At 37.2% G+C, this 19,431-nt stretch overlaps 1 protein-coding gene across 2 annotated transcripts in view; it reads left to right on the forward strand.

Annotated features, from left to right (window-relative positions):
- Window positions 1–422: 422 nt before the first annotated feature.
- LOC122809120 (GATA-binding factor 1-B-like) overlaps window positions 423–19,431 on the forward strand; it is a 182,275-nt gene continuing 163,266 nt past the window's right edge. For both annotated transcript variants that reach the window (XM_044080373.1, XM_044080372.1), the window contains exon 1: window positions 423–621. The gene's annotated coding sequence lies outside the window, so the exon portion shown is untranslated. The remainder of the gene's footprint in view (window positions 622–19,431) is intronic.

Genomic DNA, 19,431 nt, shown 5'->3' on the forward strand with positions numbered 1-19,431 from the left:
TGGCAGGGTTTTACTGAGATTCGTTTGAATAGTACCCCACATTAATAAATAAAGTTATCATTTACAGTTGTACATTGACAATGAATCTTGCTTTCATTAAACTGTCTATGAAATGCACTTTAAAATATTAGACTGCTGTAAGCAAAAATGATTAATAAATGCACTTATCTTTATTTGTAGTAGTTTTCTAAAATTGTGGTTGTGGTGCCCTAGACTGTTTTGGTTGAAATGGTATGGAAAGAGGAACTTTACTGCTGCCTCTTTAAGAAGGAAATTCGGTACATTTCTGTATACTACTGCTGAAGGGTGGGCCCAGTAATATACAATGACCTGCTGTGTCACTTTAAGGTGTAGTTCTGGCCCTCTGACACCTCCTCCTCCTTCCTACATAGACAGACACTTACATTGCAATGCATACACTCATAACTTACTTTGTGACCAGCCTATCAGATAGGCAGGCAGTCCACATAAAGTGGAGTAAACTGCCCTATTTTTATGTTACTCGTCATATTTCTGTGTTTTTTTTATATTTTATTTTATAGAAATACATTCAACATTTAGGAAATTCTCTTCAAGTTTTCATGATTGTTTTACTTCCAGGCTTCAAAGAGAAAAAAAAAGGTTAGTTAATTTATGATTAATGCTTTTATATAATTTCCATAGCATTATTCATAGTTTTACCTGTCGCTGTATACGAACATTTACAATGATATGTTTACTGGATTTTCTTTAGACATAAGTCTTCAGAAAAATATGTTAAGCCAGATGTTATTTTGGTGCCAGATAAGGAGGTAAGAAGATAGCTTAAATGTCAATAAATGTATAAAGTATTTTAGGTTTTAATTATATTGTAATCAAAATTGGACAGTACCAGAAAGACAGAGAAAGAATGTTGCTAGATAGTACATCTCAGTATGGAAAAAAATATATCATTTTTGGTACTTGTGAAGGTGGTCAGACATAGACATTCTTACATATTTTACAACAGATAATTTTACTGCTGTAAATGCATAACTTAAAATATCTGTGCTCTTGAATGTAATCTCCCAAATAAATACAACATAAACAGAATAGTGGGGGCTAGAAAGATTTTTGACGAAACTCTGAGTAAAGTGTCAGAGTGCTACAGCCCATTTGTACTTTATGTAATAATGCATCAAAAACATTTTAGTTTTAAATGTTTTACCTTTCTTCTAATGAACCACAAAAAAAACTTTATCCATGGAAGAAATCTCATTTACATTTTTTGAAAATGGCATACATAAACATTTATGACACTGTTAAAAGGGCATATTAGATGACTCTAAAAAAGGACAGATAAATGAAGGATTCCATATAAAGCAGATATGCACGCACATAAGAAAATTAAACAAGCTCACATAGCAACAATACACTAGAAAGAATTAAAAATATGTAAAGCTATCCCTTTAATACACAAGTTTCTGATGACACCTGATTGTAACATAAAGCAAAAGAAGCTTGTTTAAAAAAAATCTACCTTTGAATTCTAATTTTGTTCTTGAGTATAAATGTTTCTGCCTTGAACCACTGATTCGCGGAGTCCTAGGGTAGAAAAAACTCTTCAATGTTAGGAAGTGTTAAGATGAAAAACATAGCAAAAAGGAAAAAATGTGAGCAGAGCAATTCTGACTTGCTGGATTTATAGCACAGCAGTGGGTAATATTGGCAGTTAAGATAAGAATGCTTAAAGATAAAAACAAATTATCTTATTTAATGCTAGTGATAAGAGCGTTTAATCACTATTTTACACTTGCTTATAGTCACAAAAAAGATTAACAGACATCTGTTATCTTGCTGCTTTTTACATGTCAGTGCTTAGAAATAATATATTTGGAGCAGGCAGCAGGGTACGAGGATAGCTATCAGTAGTATCTGTTATGTCTTGCTTACAGGAGTTTTATACCTGTGGTATACCAGCAAGCATTAACAATCTGGGAACAGTACCATTGTAGTGAAGCAAATTTACTGCACTTAGTAGGTGCGGTAAAACTGAAAGGGACTTGCCAGTAATTTTACTAATGTGTGTACAGTATGCAGCTGTGTATCTTTTAATAACTAATAATGTTAACTGACACAATGCTCCTCTTTGTTAGAACCTTTGCTTTAACATTTTGTGCATATTGTAGTTATTTGTAGGTTTTTTATCAGTAATTCATAATTTTGCATATATTACAACTACTCTAACTGTATAGTTTTACAGAACTAAGAACATACTGAGAAATTATTTTCATAACGTAAATATTCAGCAGTGCTTCAGTATCCTGAAATAAGTATCTGACCACAAAACACAGTATATTTGCATGAGCAGTTTATTTAATATTTTAACTTTAAAATACATTGAATGCACTGTGGTCTGACCTGGCGTACCAGCTGTCCTAATTTGTATGGGAGTTAAGTTTTGCACACATTTCCAATGACTTTGACACTTGTCTGTTAATTTTTCCTGCTTTACTTCTAAAATAAAATTGTTTTACTTTAAAATCAGCACTAAAAGGCTCATAGTCAGACAATCTGAAATACATTTTACAGATTGTTAGTTTTTTATTTACTACTGATGTATTTTAACAGAAAACAATTGTTTTACCCCAGTAGCAGGTGGACTATGCACATTTGTAATACTGTTGTAGAAAGATTTGCAACTATTTAAAAATAGCTTAAAATACCTGACATTTGGGGGTGGGCAGTTTTAGGTACTCGCAAAGGGTGGTCCATGGGATTGCTTACCTATGTTCCTATGTTCTTACATTCCTATGATAATGTCATTTGAACCGTGTCAGCTATCAGAACTGGAACAGTTTTATATTTATAGAGTACTACTTTTCAGTTAATTAAAATATATCTCATGGATTAGATGCTTAATGGTGATACTTAGACCATAATAGCGTAACATGCTGTATGATAGGAAAAGGTTTCATTTTTAATCATCCATGCCTCTGTCAAACATGTTAGGGAACTTTAAAAAAAATGTAAAGCAAACTCATACTGCTACTACTGCATGTTCAGATTGTACTTCTACAATGTTTCTTAGAAGATGTTCCTTTGCTTGAAAACATTTAAACTAGTTAATAACTAGCAAAATGATAAACTCATTACTAAGTCAATGTACCATTGATATGTTTCACCTGTTTGTCAAAATATTTTGGTGAGTATCATAGATATATTAAAATCTACATCTCTTCATCTGTTTTGTTATTATTTAAAAAGTAATATGGCAGTGATTAACTAGGATTTATCAGCATAGTTATGCACTGATACATGTTAGCACTTGTTAACTTGTGTGGTGTAAACGTGTGATGCTACTAGAAAAATATTGTATTTATTTGGCGGGTAGCTAAGCTGAACCAATGATCCTTTCTGAGCTGTAAACTAGTAATAAAAATAAAACTCAAGTGAGCACAACATAAAATTCATGTTGGTCAAATCAACAAAGTGGAATTATGCAACCCTAGGTGCAATACTTCTTTGGCATTTGCTCTCAGAAAACAGGCTGGATAAAAAAGAGATGTGAAAGGGTTAGGATCGTGAGTCAAGGAAGGGATAGAGTTCTAAGTGGTTGGTCCTGCAAATGAGAAGGGTACACTACAGTTTGTAAGAGGTAGTTTAGGAGGAGAGCACAAGGTTCTTCAGCTTGATTTAAAATAAAGCTTGTTGTGGACAATAATTTATATGCTACAGTTTGAAGATGACGTAGCTTGAAAGAAAACTTGCCTTCTCCAGGGTAAGTGAGTAGTGTTCCCAATATGTGTGCAGTGGTTATGGACTGACACATCTTATTAAAGGCTGCCTGTACTACCTGTTTGTTGGATGGTGATAGATGGTTTTCCTAACAGTGACAGAACATATCTCAAAGTTGGCAGGAGTTTTTTTCTGCCAATAACACCTCTTCCTTCAGTGGTTAAGGAATATCAGAGAGCATAGCAGGTAGATAATACAGCCTCTCTAATTTTCAGATTCATCTTTGATGTGGTCAATACAGGACATGGTGACTTAGTCAGAACCCTAAGTATTTAAATACGCAGCTTCTGCAGGTGCAATTACAGACAGGTAATTTACTTGTAAGTTTTTTTCCTTTGCCAAAAAACATGGCCCTAGGTTTTGGGAAATTAACAGTGAGGCTTTTATTTATTTGACATTTGTTTACCAGGAAACTCTGACTGAAATAATATCCCATTTTCAGCAGAAGCCTGGGGAGAAAACTTCCACATTGGCATAATATGGTTACAGTTAAGTAAAGTTATTACAAAGCCTAATACAGAAGAATGACATATTAACTAAGTAAAATTTCAGCTTCAGTTGATACAGTGTCAACCTATATTTATATCTATACAGATATCTATATATATATATATATATATATATATATATATATATATATATATATATATATATACATATATCAAATGAAATATTTGGACAGCTATAACAAGCTGAAAAAGAACATTGTCAATAGATAAAGTATTCACAAGTTGCAGTTCATAGAGATGACATTAAACACAATGAGTACACTCTTTGGAGCAGGTATGACTAGATAATATTTGTCCTTTTTCTAAGAAATAGATTTTACTAAATCCTTCTGTATGAACATAGTCAGAGTATCCTGGTGGTAGAAGGCGGGAGGGAGGGAGGGAGGGACTAGTTCACTTGAGTAGTGCAGGAGAGCTGCTTTTTTATCTAAGTAGTCTTTCATTAGTTGCTTGAAGTTGGCGAGGTTCGAGATAGATCTAATTTGCAGATGGATCGAATTACATTTTTTACCAACAGGGTATGATTAGAGATATTGGCCAAGAGATATGTGGGGTTTATATATGCTGAGAAGATGTTCTTCATTAGATTGAAGTAGTCTATTGGGGTGATAGAAATGGATAATAGGAGTAAAATCAGGGCAGTCATCGGTTTTGTGATTAATGTTGTGTGTGTGGAGATAAGCTGTAAGTCATCTAAGTGGTGACTGTGGTACTGATTGTTGGTGCCAGATTTTGCAACCTTATTATAGCATGCCTCCAAATTATTTTTAACTGTAGCCTTTAGGTTAGTTAGGATGGGTAAAACTTGTAAGACAGATGGGGGAAGGTAGGTAGTGGCAAGATTGTTTTGGTGGTGTTGCTAAGGAGGTTTTTATACCTGTATAGCAGTCCAAATTTTTGGTGAGTGTTTTTTATGTTATATTGAACAATGCGGGTCAAATTTAAGGGTATCATCCATAATCACTCCAAAAAGTTTTGTATGGGAAATGTTTCAGTATTGCTTAGTGAAAAGATTTTGAAATTTGCTTTATCAGGTATATGTGACTTGGGGAAAATAGCAGTAACTTTGTATGTTTAAGAGTGAGTAATAGCCGGACATTCTGGATCAATTTCTGAACTGAAGAAAAATGTACTTGCATGATCTAGAGTAGCTTAGGCAAGTTATTAGATGTGCATAAAGGCATATAATCATCAGCATATTGTATAAGAGAGGCTGGACCTACAGAGGTATAGAGGTCATTGATAAAGATATTAAAGAGGAGGAGACCAAGCATAGACCCTTGAGGTACACTAGTGGAGTGTGTGTGTGTGTGTGTGTGTGTGTGTGTGTGTGTGTGTGTGTGTGTGTGTGTGTGTGTGTGTGTGTGTGCGTGTGTGTGTGTGTGTGTGTGTGTGTGTTTGTGTGTGTGTGTATATATATATATATATATATATATATATATATATATATATATATATGGGTCTACCTGACAACACCGACACATCACAACACCGACAACGAAATCACCGACACCACATAACCGACAGTTCACAAACACGAAACCTCACATGCCCGACACACCATAATACTGACAATCAACAAACAAAACAAATCCCCTGTCCAAAAAGCACACACACAACACAAGCACACCAACATCCTTACAAACCCGCACTAAACCTCACATACACAACTATCTACAACCTTAACCCAAACCCTAACCCTAAGGTCCATCACTATCGCACACTCACCTAACCCGCGCCCTAACTCTAACTCACTTAACCCGCCACTAACCCAAAGACTATCACTACCGCACACTTACCTAACCTGTGCCCTAACCCTAACTCACTTAACCCACCCCTATCCCTACAGACTGTCAATATCGCACACTTACCTTACTCGCACCCTAACGTCCGTCACTACCGCATACTTACACAGCCTTTTCCCATGTCGGTGTTCTCAGTGTCGGTGTTTTCATCCATCGGTCTTCTCACTTGTCGATCTTCTGGTGTCGGTGTTCTCATTGTCGGCATTCTAAGCTGTCGACATTGTCAGGTAGACCCATATATATATATATATATATATATATGTACAGAGAAAGAGAGAGAGGAAACATTTTTTCTTTTTACAAACTGAAGCCTGTCAGTTAAATAACTATTGAATCACAATCATGAAGAAGGGCATAATACAAATTAAGACAGTTTATAAAGGATGTTCCAACTACTACCAGAGATAAACAGTTATATCCACTCTCCGTTTGCTGCACTATGTGAAATAATTCACTTGCTCTCCACAGTTTTTTCTACAACACTTTGTTTAATAAATAAAACACATGAATAAATATAAGGTTAAGCGTTTTCATCTACTTCATCAGAACACTTCCGTTTAATAAATGCTGACTTTTATAAGTACTACTAACCAATCCTGACCGTCAGTTAGTATGCATCAATAAAACAATTAAATATTTAAAGTGCTCAATGCCCACTTGATTTCATTCCTATTTCTACACATTACATCTAGTTAACCCATTCTTCGTTATGTTCCTTAAAATAATGCTGCACTATTACAACTTCATTTAACCATTATATAACAAAATAAATCTACATGTAAATACATATTCATCATAATTAATGCCTGATGTGACCTAGTTTAAATACCATTAAAAACATTTAAAAATAAATATATTTCTTTTAAATCAGCATTTATTAAATGGAAGTGTTCTGATGAAGTCTACTTTGACGTAGATGAAATGCCGTTCGTTGAAGTGTCACTTCGATGAAGTGATATAGACCCAGTCTAGGAACCTGAATTTTGTCTGTGACATAAACAGAACATGCTGGAGAGACAGATATGTGTCCCAGAGACTGCCCCTCCTATGGAACAGGCTTCCCATCCATGTGAAGCTGAGTTTGTCTATTACACAGTTTAATCACAACCTAGACAAGGGGATGGGGAACAGGAAATTTACACCTTGCCTGACACCCGTGTCCTTATGGATAGAGGTAGCTTATAAATGCCTGGCCCTCAATGTCCTATTTGGATGCAAGACATCATTATTCTTTCAGGAAAACTTAGCTACACTTATGAAGGCCCCTTGGATCATTAGCCTAGTAAGAGTCTATGAATCTATGAAACTGCTGTGAGGATCAACTTAATGAAAAAAGCATACCATAGTTTGCAACAAGGCAAAATACATGAAAGGTCACTGGTAAGATAATTTTCTGTGATTCTAGAGTCTTTGTTTGTATTCCAAAATTACAGGTTGCTGGCGAGCAGGCCATCTACATTTCAGGTAGGGAGTGAGATATAGTCCTAATTAAAATGGACAGGTGTAGAGGGCTTAAAGCAAGCCCATACATAATTCTTATTTTCATAGAGAATGCTAGGGAAAAATCTTCACTGACTCTTGCTCTGAAACATCTTTTATCCAAATAATCTTGGAACCTACGGAAAAGAGTTCATAGTTGTGATAGAAGACACTTTATGTGGTACTGAAATAAATGACATTGTCAGAGCCACATAAATAACTCCTGTAACAAGGCCATAATCTGTATTCCTGTAATGCCTGTCAGTGAGAATCTATACTCTTCTGTTATGTTTTGTGGAATGTCATTTTTTGAATTATGGCTCACTGACTTTTCTGTATCACAAATGAAAAAAGACATTTTTGCCGGAGGTAAGCTCCCCTGTACTCCTACGCCCACTTAGTTACTGACTATGGTTGCATAACAGAGAAGAAAGGGGAGGACTCATATAGTCTTACAATGGTCTCACATCAATAATAGGACCACTATAACAATGTAAGTGGATGCATGTTTGACAAACTGCAATGAAATATTTCTGATGTAAATCCCCTTAAAAAAAAGATACCCCAGTGGAGGAAAGCACAACCTACAGGAAACATTGTACATAAAGACTTGACTGGCTTTTTAACTTCATTGTTCTTATTATTCTTGAGTGATTTAATGTGTAGTTACTGGTTTTACTTTGTTTGCAAGTTGTTTCTTAATAAATATTTGTATTACTTCAACCTTTTGGGTAAAAACTCTCTCTCTCTCTCTCTCTCTCTCTCTATATATATATATATATATATATATATACATGTATAGTTCTAATAAAAACTGGGCTTACAGGGTTGCTTTTTTGCATGAAGTTCTTCAGTGAAAATTCAGAGTACACCAATTTTTGTACTTTTTGAATGAAATATTACTATTATTTATTCATAGCTTGACCTCTCAGTATGTTTTTGCATTTTAAGTGTTGATACTCTGTTTCACCCCCCCACACACAAGTATTTATTAGTAACTATTCTATTTTTAGTCTATGAAGTAACTGCTGTTTCTGTTGATAAGAGTCTCCTCACCCTTAAATGTCATAAAGTAATCTTGGAATTAATTTACTCAAAAGTAGGGCATGTATTTAAGTTTGGGCTATAGAATAAGATATGTGTGCTTCTTCGCTGAATGTATAGATACGTTCTTTGTACTGATAATGTCAGACTAGCTTTTAACATGTGACATGTAAATAAAACTTCAGCTTCTTCATGTAACATGTCTTAAGTGCCAGTCTTCCTTGGGCTGCGTTAGCAATGCTGACTCACTTACTGCTAATGTTTAAGATTCCTTAAAATTATTGTATATTCTTTGAGTAAATGCTTCTCTGATATTTGGTAGTACTGTACACTAGTTACTTAGTACAATTTGAAACTTCATTCGATACAGTCACTCTTGCTGTCTCGGTCTACAACCCAGTGGCTTTCCTTCTTTTACACTTTCACACTTTTTTCATCTAGGAGGTATCAGCAAATTAGAAGCCTCATCAAAATAAAATGTTTTAAGTCTGATTAAGCATCATATTTCATTTTAATGAAATGGAGTTATGTATATCAATAAAAACAAAAGGGTTTTGAATTTTTATGAACTTCTTAGTTAGAAATGTTAAGCATTGTGCTCATTGTTCATCAAGGCATGGAGTTAGTAACGTGCAAACTAATTATATATATATATATGTGTGTGTGTGTGTGTGAGTGTGTGTGTGTGTGTGTGTGTGAGTGTGTGTGTGTGTGTGTGTGTGTACAGTGGGGAAAATGAAGAGGGCTGAGGCTGACCTAGAAACTAAACTTTTTTTAGGAATGTTTACTGGAATAAATAGATACAAATTGAGGATGGAGCCTGGGCAGCTCAGGTGCTATGTGAGAGAACTTGGAACATTTTTCATCTAGGGACGGCGGTAGTTAACTGAACTGGCTTTCCTGAAGAAAATCTCTGTTCAAATACTGGTTTCATGTTTCAAAGATGCATTTAAAAACAATGCTTGTGGAAGTAAGAATTACTGCATGTTAACAAGCATATGTAGATTAACCAGTAGACATGAAAATTGGAAATCTAACAGTCCGTAGCAACATTTTTAAGAAAAGTAAAGCTGACAGTCCAGTTTATAACTTGGAATTTCATCTAGACAGGAAGGAGACAAAACAGAAGAAAAAGTGTCAGGCTGCCTTTCTGTTTGGTTGGGGTTGTAGTGAGTTAATAAGTGGCTCAATGGGATATTGTAAATATGACAAATGCTAGTAGGTATCACAATCAGAATGTACAAGCATGTATTAGAATGTTAGCATGCATGCTAACTCCAAAGAGGGACAGTGGTGGGAAAATGCCAATGAATGGCCAAAGGTCATAAGCTTGAGCCTCTTGGTTGCCACAGAATTGGATCTATTCCACCATATACATCAAGGTACAGATACCCAACTGTTGTCATAAAATGGCATACAAAGTAATAATGCAGTAGCAAATAACTGCCAGGAAATACCAGAAACAAAGGAGGTGGAACTCAGTGGAAAGAAGACTGACTGCAGACATGCTCGTGATTCTGCATGCTTTACATACATGTGCATGCAACACATTAAAATGGTGATATATATTAATAATATGAATGCATGTTCTTAGGCAAAAGATGGATAAAAGACTGACCTGATGACCCAAGTTTGACTAGTAGCCCAGGCAATATAAAAGCTGGCCTTGAGAGGTGGGAGCAGAGCAGCAGTTCTTAGATTGTCTACCTCAATGGACAAGATAACCACCCCACTTGCACCTTATGGTTTACTACCTGTCAGGTTCAGCATATTTGATATCATGCATGAGCACACCCTGTGTACAGGAGTCACAGCTGCTCCAAAGGGGAGAGAGTCAGGCATATAATGAAAATGGCCCTAATTCTGTCAGTGGATGACAGCACCCATCTTGGTGCTCAACTGTCACCTCACAAGGAACAAATGGTAAGAGGACTGTCATCCCTCAGGGGAATAAAAATGTGTTTAGAGTTTCCAGCCTAGAGGGGTACTTAAGGAACATCACAAATATTAGAGAACAAAAAAAAAGTGAATATATACTTATTCAGTAAGACTGACATTTTCAATTGTATTGCTTAACATATGTTTTTAATTTCTTAGATTATTACAGCTAAATATGTTTGGTACTTTTAAATGGTCACTGTTTGTTTACTATATGTGAGACTTCTAATGTATCTAAACTCCTTCTTCTTGAAGACCTGTTATGCTACTGGTCTCTTAACTTTTGATAACTATTTACTGTTTATGTCACTGAATTAAAAAAAACGATTTTGTAATGCCTCAAAATGAGTTTCCACTAAAATAATCTTCCTTAATTTCTAGCTGTTTCTCCACTTTACTTTTACTCAATAAAAGTTTTTTTTGATAATGCATCAATTGAAACCTTCTACATAAGATGAATAGTTACTTAGTCACCCCAAAACTGCTGCCAGTGACATCACAGTCTGTTGTTGTAAGATGTCACAAAGAGGACCAATGTGTCATAAATCCAAAGAACCATGCGTCTGATAGGGAGAATCAAATGTACCACACATGCTTTTTAGCTGAGCCACCAGTACACCCAACTGACCTTGAATGAAAAATATGCCCCCCCCCCCCGCAAAAAAAAATATGCTGAGAACCTGTTACAGAGGAAAGATTTCATTTAGGAAGTTCCATGTCAGTGAACAGTGCTGCTGTTTAACCCATATTATCACTATGGTCTGTCATATCTATCATTGCTTATCATATTCTGCTCTTACATCCTCTTGGCGGTTGACAGTTGCAGTTTGTATCATACCAGTCTGAATTTTTCTGAAAATTACAGTTATTCGTGTTTGAAACTGAAAGCAATAAACAATCAATATATTTTATTTTATTTTATTTTCCTACTCCTTAAAGAACCTAGATCATTTGCAAATAATACTAAATATTTTATCAGATACTGGATACAGAAATTTATATTGTTTTCTGCCTAAAAGGTATTTTTTCTCAGACATCTTTCTATTTATAAATAACTATTCATGAACAAATTATGTGACTTCTTTATACATTCATTTATGATTTGGTTTAATTTATATTTAGAAATGTAGTAGAAAGTGCTTTATTTTGAGTGTCAGATGAAAACATTGGATTTGCTACCATCTTCTGTTTCATTTTAGTTTACTAGACTTACACTTCAGACATCAGTCTTTTTGTATTTGTTATCTCATTCAGAAATGCAGATTATGGGACTTCATTTTCAGATGATAAAAATACATTTGTTGCTAACACAATCTGACTACTATTTAACTCTGAGCAAATGACTTAAGTCTTTGTTGCCGGATCAGCCCTAGAAAGAAGTGTGCATACTTAATATGTTTATCCATTAACAAATAAAATATAAACAGAAATAACAAAGAAAAAAAATAACAAACTGCTGTGTGATAAATGTGTTATTTTGCATTTGTAAGATGTTCTAATTTCTGATTCACCAAATTCATTTATCCTCAAATGATATAAGAAGCATTTAAACTGGACTTCTAATGGTATGTAAACATATTAATGGGTTCTGCCAGATTAGTAATCAGAAACAGAACAGTCATTAATAAATAGATACATTTATTGTAGAACCTGTTGTGTGTCGAGGACCATAACTGCATGCTTCATAAATAAAAAAAATACGTGTGATAAGACTGAAATATATAAGTCCAAAATTGCTCTTTCTCAGAGAATTCCCTCTCCCTTTCTTCTCTTAAGGTACAGTAAGCTCAAAATTACTATACATAGATAGTGGGGGTATTGTGACTGTGGGGTGGCAGTAACTCGGCCCCTGCAAAAGTACTTTTAATGTGTAAGAACAAGTTTCACACATTGCTGTTGAGTTAGAAGTCTCAAACTTATTTTTTTGGTATTCCGGAACTTGCAGTATTGAATTTCAAACCTCTGATAAGTTGCAAATTTATTAACTCACAGTGAAAAAGCCAAGCTGTCTCTGTGGGTCTTGACTCATTGTTCTGTTTATTTTGCATGTTTTTATATTGTATCGGCACCTGCATGATCAACAATACCCTAATTCTAAAATATTTGGTATATTTATTGCAAATGGCTTCTTTTCTGTAGCAGTAAAGTAAAGAGTCCAGTAAAACTTAGTTTATCCAGCATTTACTAGTCATGATATTAATTATATCATCGTTTTATAGATAAGGGATGTGATATGTTAAAAGTGCGATTTTGCATTTACTCTGTTTTATTTTAATAGTGAGATGAGCACAGTAGTCCATCAAGTCACCTGATGGTAAGATACAGTCAGTACAGTGGCTCATAAAAAGAATAATTTGACATTTGGTTAAGAAAATCATGTATTTTATTTTTAATTTTTTTTATTTACTTTATAATAACAGGGATGAATCATATTTGTCCTTTCCTTAGCCACAACCTAAATTTGCATATCTCACAAATTACAGGAAAGGAAAGGTGCTTTTGCATACCATAGAAACAGTAAAATAGTATGAAGTTGACATGAAAATAGCTAACAATATTAATAACTACACTACAAGCATTAGCAATTCACCATACTGGCCAGAAAAACTTAATCATAAAAGGGTATCATTTTTGACATGCAGATAAAAGTTATGAAAAAAAGAGCCATTATTAACTCCCCAAGTGATGTAGACATCTTACAGAAAGGCCTCATTGAGACCAATGACTGGTGTCGAAACCATGGCCTTAAGCTTAATGCCAAAAAATGTGTCATCATCCCTTTTGGGAAAAACTAATTTCCCACTAATTACCACATCGATGGGAGCCCACTGAACACTGAAAGCATTATAAGAGATCTGGGACACATGTTGACAGCAACCTCTCCTTCAACCACCACATTGCCACTGTGGTTAGAAAGTCTTTCTATGTGGCACATTTCATTACCACGGGTTTTGCATCCAAGAAGAAAGAGGTCATCATCTCTCTGTACTCTTCCCTCATTAGGCCAATTATCGTGTATAATGTCCCATTTGGCATGTACCTCACTAGACACATACAACAGTTGAAAAAGCCACAAAAGTACCTCATGAAGAGGATCCTAGGCCTTAAACACATGTCCTGCATGGACAGACTCAAAAAACTGCAGCTCTTCTCTTTCTCATATCGTCTACTAAGAGGCGATCTCTGCTTGACTTGCAAAACTATGTCTGACTCAGCTCTGTTAGAAATGCTACAGCTAAAAAAATCCAAATCCCTCCAAACCACATGTTCCAGAGACCTCAACCTCATTACCACAATCAACAGAACTTGCTGGAGGGACAGGTTCATAACCCAGAGACTGCCCATGCTATGGAATAGACTTCCCATACATGTCAAGTAGACCACCTCACTGGCCTTCTTCAAGAGCAATCTTGATGAGTGGATGGGAAATAGAAAGTTCACCCTGGGGATCACTCCAGTGGCTCTACTTGATCGAGGCACTGGGAACTAACATTGGGCGGCACGATGCCAGGGCACTTCTATAGGCTAGGCTTGTAAAGGCTCCAGGGCCATTAGCCTAGTACACACTTATGAACCCATGAACCTATGTATTACTGTGCTTGATGTTAAGAATGGTATATATTGTAAATATGCCAAAATTAATACAATTATTTAATAAAAAAAGAAATAGTACATTTGGATTTGGCCATTAGCATTAAGGTATATCTTGAGTTTAACAAGAAAGGCTCATTTTGTGGGAACATTATCTAATACATGCTGGGAAGGAATTCCATATTTTGCATCAAAAATAATGAATGGATTATTGTTTCCTTCTAGTGAATATCAAAGCATCTCTACAATTAGAAAAGCAGTTGATAATATGTTTAAGAACCAGTTCAGTATGTGTCATTATTTTTTCTACTGACAGAGGAGCAATGCTTTAAATGGAGGAGTTTCTAAAATTACGTACAAATTAGGATTTTTGGCTTCCCTGCATGTTGCTAATTGCAAAGTGGACGAGGTTCCATCTGGTCATGTTCAGCTTGAAAATGCTGAACTCCCTTGTTGATATTCTATATTGAAAATCAGTACCAATGTGGTTTCTATGTGTTTACCAATGATAATTTTTATTTTCAGAGAATTCTCTTTTACTTCATGTGATTGCAACCATTGAGTTTGTTTCTATATGTCTGGGATGCAGTTTGGGATCTGTAGTGTGCAGCCCCCCCCCCCCCCCCCCCCACCAGCTGCATTCAGTAAGCTGTTTTTTAAATGAGTTGTAGCTCAACAAGTTATAGTGGAAGCAGGAAGTTTGCTCTGTGTTTAACATTTAGCCAGACTTCATTTTGCAGACATATGGTGGTGTCCTGTTTTTAAGGAGATGCTTATGAATTTTGCAGATTTGGTTTTGAGTATTTTATTTAGGCATCAGTAGGACAGGCTCCTAGAAGAAGCCTACCTTTACAATTATGTTTATAGTAGTTAATAAAATATGATAGCTGATTAAGTTGGATGGAAGAATATTACAACATAATACCTTTACAACCTCATTTATAGTAGATGACAACGTGATATTTGATAAAGCTGGATGGAAAATACTGCAGTACAGAACAGCGCAGCAGCACTTGTTAATGTCAGACCCTTCTTTTTTTAGATTGAAGGCATGTTCATGTCATAAACGTACATATGCTATCAGAGTGTAAAAAAAAAATAAAACATTTGGCCTGGATATCAAAAATTGCAGTTCATAGGTTCATACTAGGCTATCTGCCCTAGGGCATTTATAAGCCTAGCCAGAATGTGTTTGGCTTTCGCCACCCATTTTAAATTTATTTTGCTATGCCCTTTTTCGAGGTTAGTACACTGTGCCTCTGTCTAACAGTGACACAGAGGTGATACCCGGGGTAAACCTACGATCTCCCATCCACTCATCAAGATTTCTCTTGAAGAGAGTCAATGAGGGACTCTGCCTAACCTAGACTGGGATTTTATTCCAGAGTGAAGGGAGCCTCTGGGTTATGAATCTGTCCCTCCAGCATGTCCTATTTATTTCAGTGCTGAGGTTCAAGTCTCTCGAGCGCGTAGCTTGATGGGATTTGGATTTTCTGAGGTGCAGCATGTCCATTAATTCCGGGTTGGACATGGCTTTATACGTCAGGCACAAATCACCTCTGAACAGGCAGTATGCCACTGAGTAGAGCTGGAGTTTCTTTAACCGGGCAGCATATGGCATCTGTTTGAGCCCTTTGATCCTCTTGGTGAGGTACTTTTGGGGTCTTTCCAGTTGCTGCAGGTGTCTGGTAAGGTACATCTCGAAAGGGGCATTGTACTCAATTATGGGCCTGATGAGGGATGAATAAAGAGGCACGATGACCTCCCCTGATCTAGATGTGAATTCCTTCATGATTAGGTGGGCTATATAAAATGTTTTTCTAACCACTTTGACCACGTTGTTGTCAAATGAGAGATTGCTATCAACTTGGGTCCCCAGGTCCCTAATTACTTCTTCTGTACTTAATGGATTACCACCTATGTGGTAATTTGTGGGCACTTTGTTTTTGCCAAAGGGGATGACTATACACTTTTTGGCATTTAGCTTGAGGCCATGGCTCTGGCACCAGTTGTCATTTTCTATGAGGCCCTTTTGGAGGATGCTTGTGTCGGCTGGAGAGTCAATTATGGCGCCCAGTTTGCAGTCATCTGTGAACTTGGTCAGCCACAGTCCTTCCATGTTGGCCTGTACCTTCGAGACATATATACCGAACAAGAGAGGTCCCAGGACTGAGCCTTGTGGGACACCACTTCTAACTGGTTTGGAGTCTGACATGGCTCCAGCAATTCTAGCCATGTGGGTTCTGTCCTTGAGCCAGTTTGCAATCCATCTAGTGACATAGGGGTTTATATTTAAGCTGGTGAGCTTATCTATAATGCCCGAGTGAGGTATTGTATTGAAGGCTTTTGTGAGGTCCAGGTAGGCTGTGTGGACCACCTTCCCCTCGTCAATGGCCTTGGTGACTGTTTCAAAGAAATCAACCAGGTTTAAGAGGCAGGATCTGCCCTTAACAAAGCTGAACTGGGTAGGATCCAGTGTCTGTAGGTCCCCAATATCTTTATTTATGAGGTCCATGATGATCCTTTTCATAGCTTTGCAGACCAAGCTAGTCAGGCTTATGGGGCGATAGTTTCCAGGATCCGTTGAGGCACCACCTTTACGGAGAGGGACCACTGTTGCTGTACACCACTCTTTGGGCACATATCCTGTAGTAAGGCTGAGACTGAACAGTAGTTTTATGTTTGGGTTTAGCACTTGGAGTTCATGTAGGACACAGCCCGGGACACCGTCTCGTCCCATTGATGCTGTGATTTTTGCTTTGGAGAGGGCGGCTCTTAACTGAGCATCTGAGATGTCAGGGGGGCAGCACTCTGCTGGGATAGATATTTGCCCTTTTGGTGGGGAGGGGGGGGGAGAAGTTTGCGCTGAACCTGTCAGCTAGGATGTTGGCAATGTCTGTGGGTTCGGTGTATTTTTTGTCATTTTGGACTAATTCTGAGCATACCTGGGAATTACCACCCAGGTTCCTAACATAACTAAAGAAAGCCTTGTGATTATCCTTAGTGTCCTGTGCAATTTTTCTCTTGAAGCTGGCCTTAAACAATTTTATGAGTGCCCATAGTTTTTTGCTAATACTGATCAGTGATACCTTCCCTTTGTTTATGGCTGGGGTCCACCAGACAGGACGTCTGCCTTTGGAGGATTGGGTCTTGGTTTTATTTGGGATCCCATGATCCATGCATTCCTGAAGGTGTTCATAGAATGCATTTATAAAGGATTCTGTGGTCTGGGATGTATTTTCCACAGGCCTGGGGGCTTTGAAGGATTCCACCTTGGTTTTGAGGAGTGCGAAATTTGCTTTAGAGAAGTTTTTCACTGTGGTTTTCTGGGCAGGGGGTGGGGTCGGGATGGGAATATCCAGTGAGATTAGTTTATGGTCTGATCTTACCAGTGAGGGATACACTTCTGGTCAGGAGTATAGAGTCCCCATTTTGGTGATGATCAGGTCCAGTATGTTTTCCCCTCTTGTGGGAGTGGTAACAAGTTGTTCCATAGCATTTGAGTTTAGAAATTCTAGGAACCTTTGGGCTAGGGTGTTGGAGCTAGAGTAATGCTCCCAGTCTATGTTTGGGTAGTTGAAGTCGCCCAATATAATGGTGTTTGGAGAGACCTTCATATTTTCCAGTGTTCTCAGGAAGGCCGAGTGGGGTTCCTGGGTTTGGGAGGGTGGTCTGTAGCAGGCTATAAACTGGAAGGCAGTTTTACCCACTGTTAGTTGCATATGGATAGTCTCTGATGCTTTGTGCTTTGCCACCAACCTGGAGGTGTGGGTATCTTTGATGAATATCGATACTCCCCCTCCTTTTGTGGTTCGGTCCAAGTTTTGGGCCGAAAAGCATGGTATGAGGTATAACCTGGTAGTGCTGGGGTGCTCTCGGGAGCCCTGAACCAGGTTTCTGTTACTGCACAGATATCGATGTTCTCCATGCTAAGGAGAGTTTTGAGTGCGTGCATCTTGAGGTTTAGACTTCTGGCATTGAGTAGCTTTACTCTTAGTTTCTTATCCCTTGTGATACCTATGGAGGTGGGTTTGTCTTTTGAGCCTTGCCTAAAAAAGGCACTATGGGGGTAGCAAGAACCTTTGCCAATATCCGAAAGCCCAGGGGTGACAGGTGCAAGCCGTCCCTAGCGAAGCATTGTGGCTTGTCGAGCATATCATCCCAAGCTGATAGGCATTGGATCCCCTTTGAATGACACCAATACTTAAGCCAATTGTTGAAATTGATCATCTTGTCTTCATATTGTTGCATCATTCTTGGTGAGGGTAAGATGCTGCTCAAGGTCAGGGTCATACCGGCCTGGGCTACATGCTCAGAGAGCTCCTCTCATCTTTGTTGTGTGATATGAATAATGTTCATGCTGCAGAGTTAAGGTGAAAAATACTGAAAAGCGGTAAATGCATGAATGTGGATTTCGCAGATTAATTGCACACTTATAGGTCTGGATAGCTTCATTGTTTTCATTCATTTTTGCTTTTTTAATGCACGGGTTTTGGAGGAGTTGGTAATCTTACCTGCTTTTAGCTGCAATCCTACTTACTAGCAGCAGTAGCACAGATGTTAACTCATGCTCGGAGTGCTAGTTTGCCATGACAAATGTTTGCAGGAAGACAGGTAGGTTGTCCAACTAAAAGCTGCCATATTACTACACTTCATATTATGCAGCTCTGCAGTGGGAGCCTCCCAGATGCAAACCCTCATATTGGCACTGCACTGATTTTCTGCAGGCATGTTAAGCTATGAAATACCTTATTCTTCTAACTTGCCTTTGTCTATCCTCAGTGTCTTGCACCACAGCTTTGTTACTATGTTGATATGTGCTCTTGTGCCAATTAGTTTGTATGGTTAATTAATGCCGATTATTATTTGCCATGTTGGACTTTCTTTATGGTGTATATGAAAATGTAAATACATGCTTTTGTGTAAACTATTCTATTTAATGTTCATGTCACTGTATATGCACACTCACACATGTGTGTTTGTGTGTGTGTGGGTGAGAGAGAGAGAGATAGAGCATGTTTGTGTGTGTGCACTACAGTTGTACTGAGCAACTTATCTCACTAGTGTGGAAACCATACATGAGATACCTAAGTAAAACTCTGTGTAATACATATAAATACATTTAAAGGAATATAGACTGATTAACTGGCAATGTCTGACACTGTGTAGCAAAATGTCACACACATAACATTTAAACCACACAGTAAAATGGGTATAAAAACAACTTGCAACATAAATGATCTAACAAAATATTTCACCTGCCCCCCCCCACAGTCTGCCCCAACACTGTCCATCAGTAAATCATTAAA

The sequence above is a fragment of the Protopterus annectens genome, chromosome 8.part0, assembly GCF_019279795.1.
Source record: "Protopterus annectens isolate FY-2018-M chromosome 8.part0, PAN1.0, whole genome shotgun sequence".
Classification (NCBI taxonomy): Eukaryota; Metazoa; Chordata; order Ceratodontiformes; family Protopteridae; genus Protopterus; species Protopterus annectens.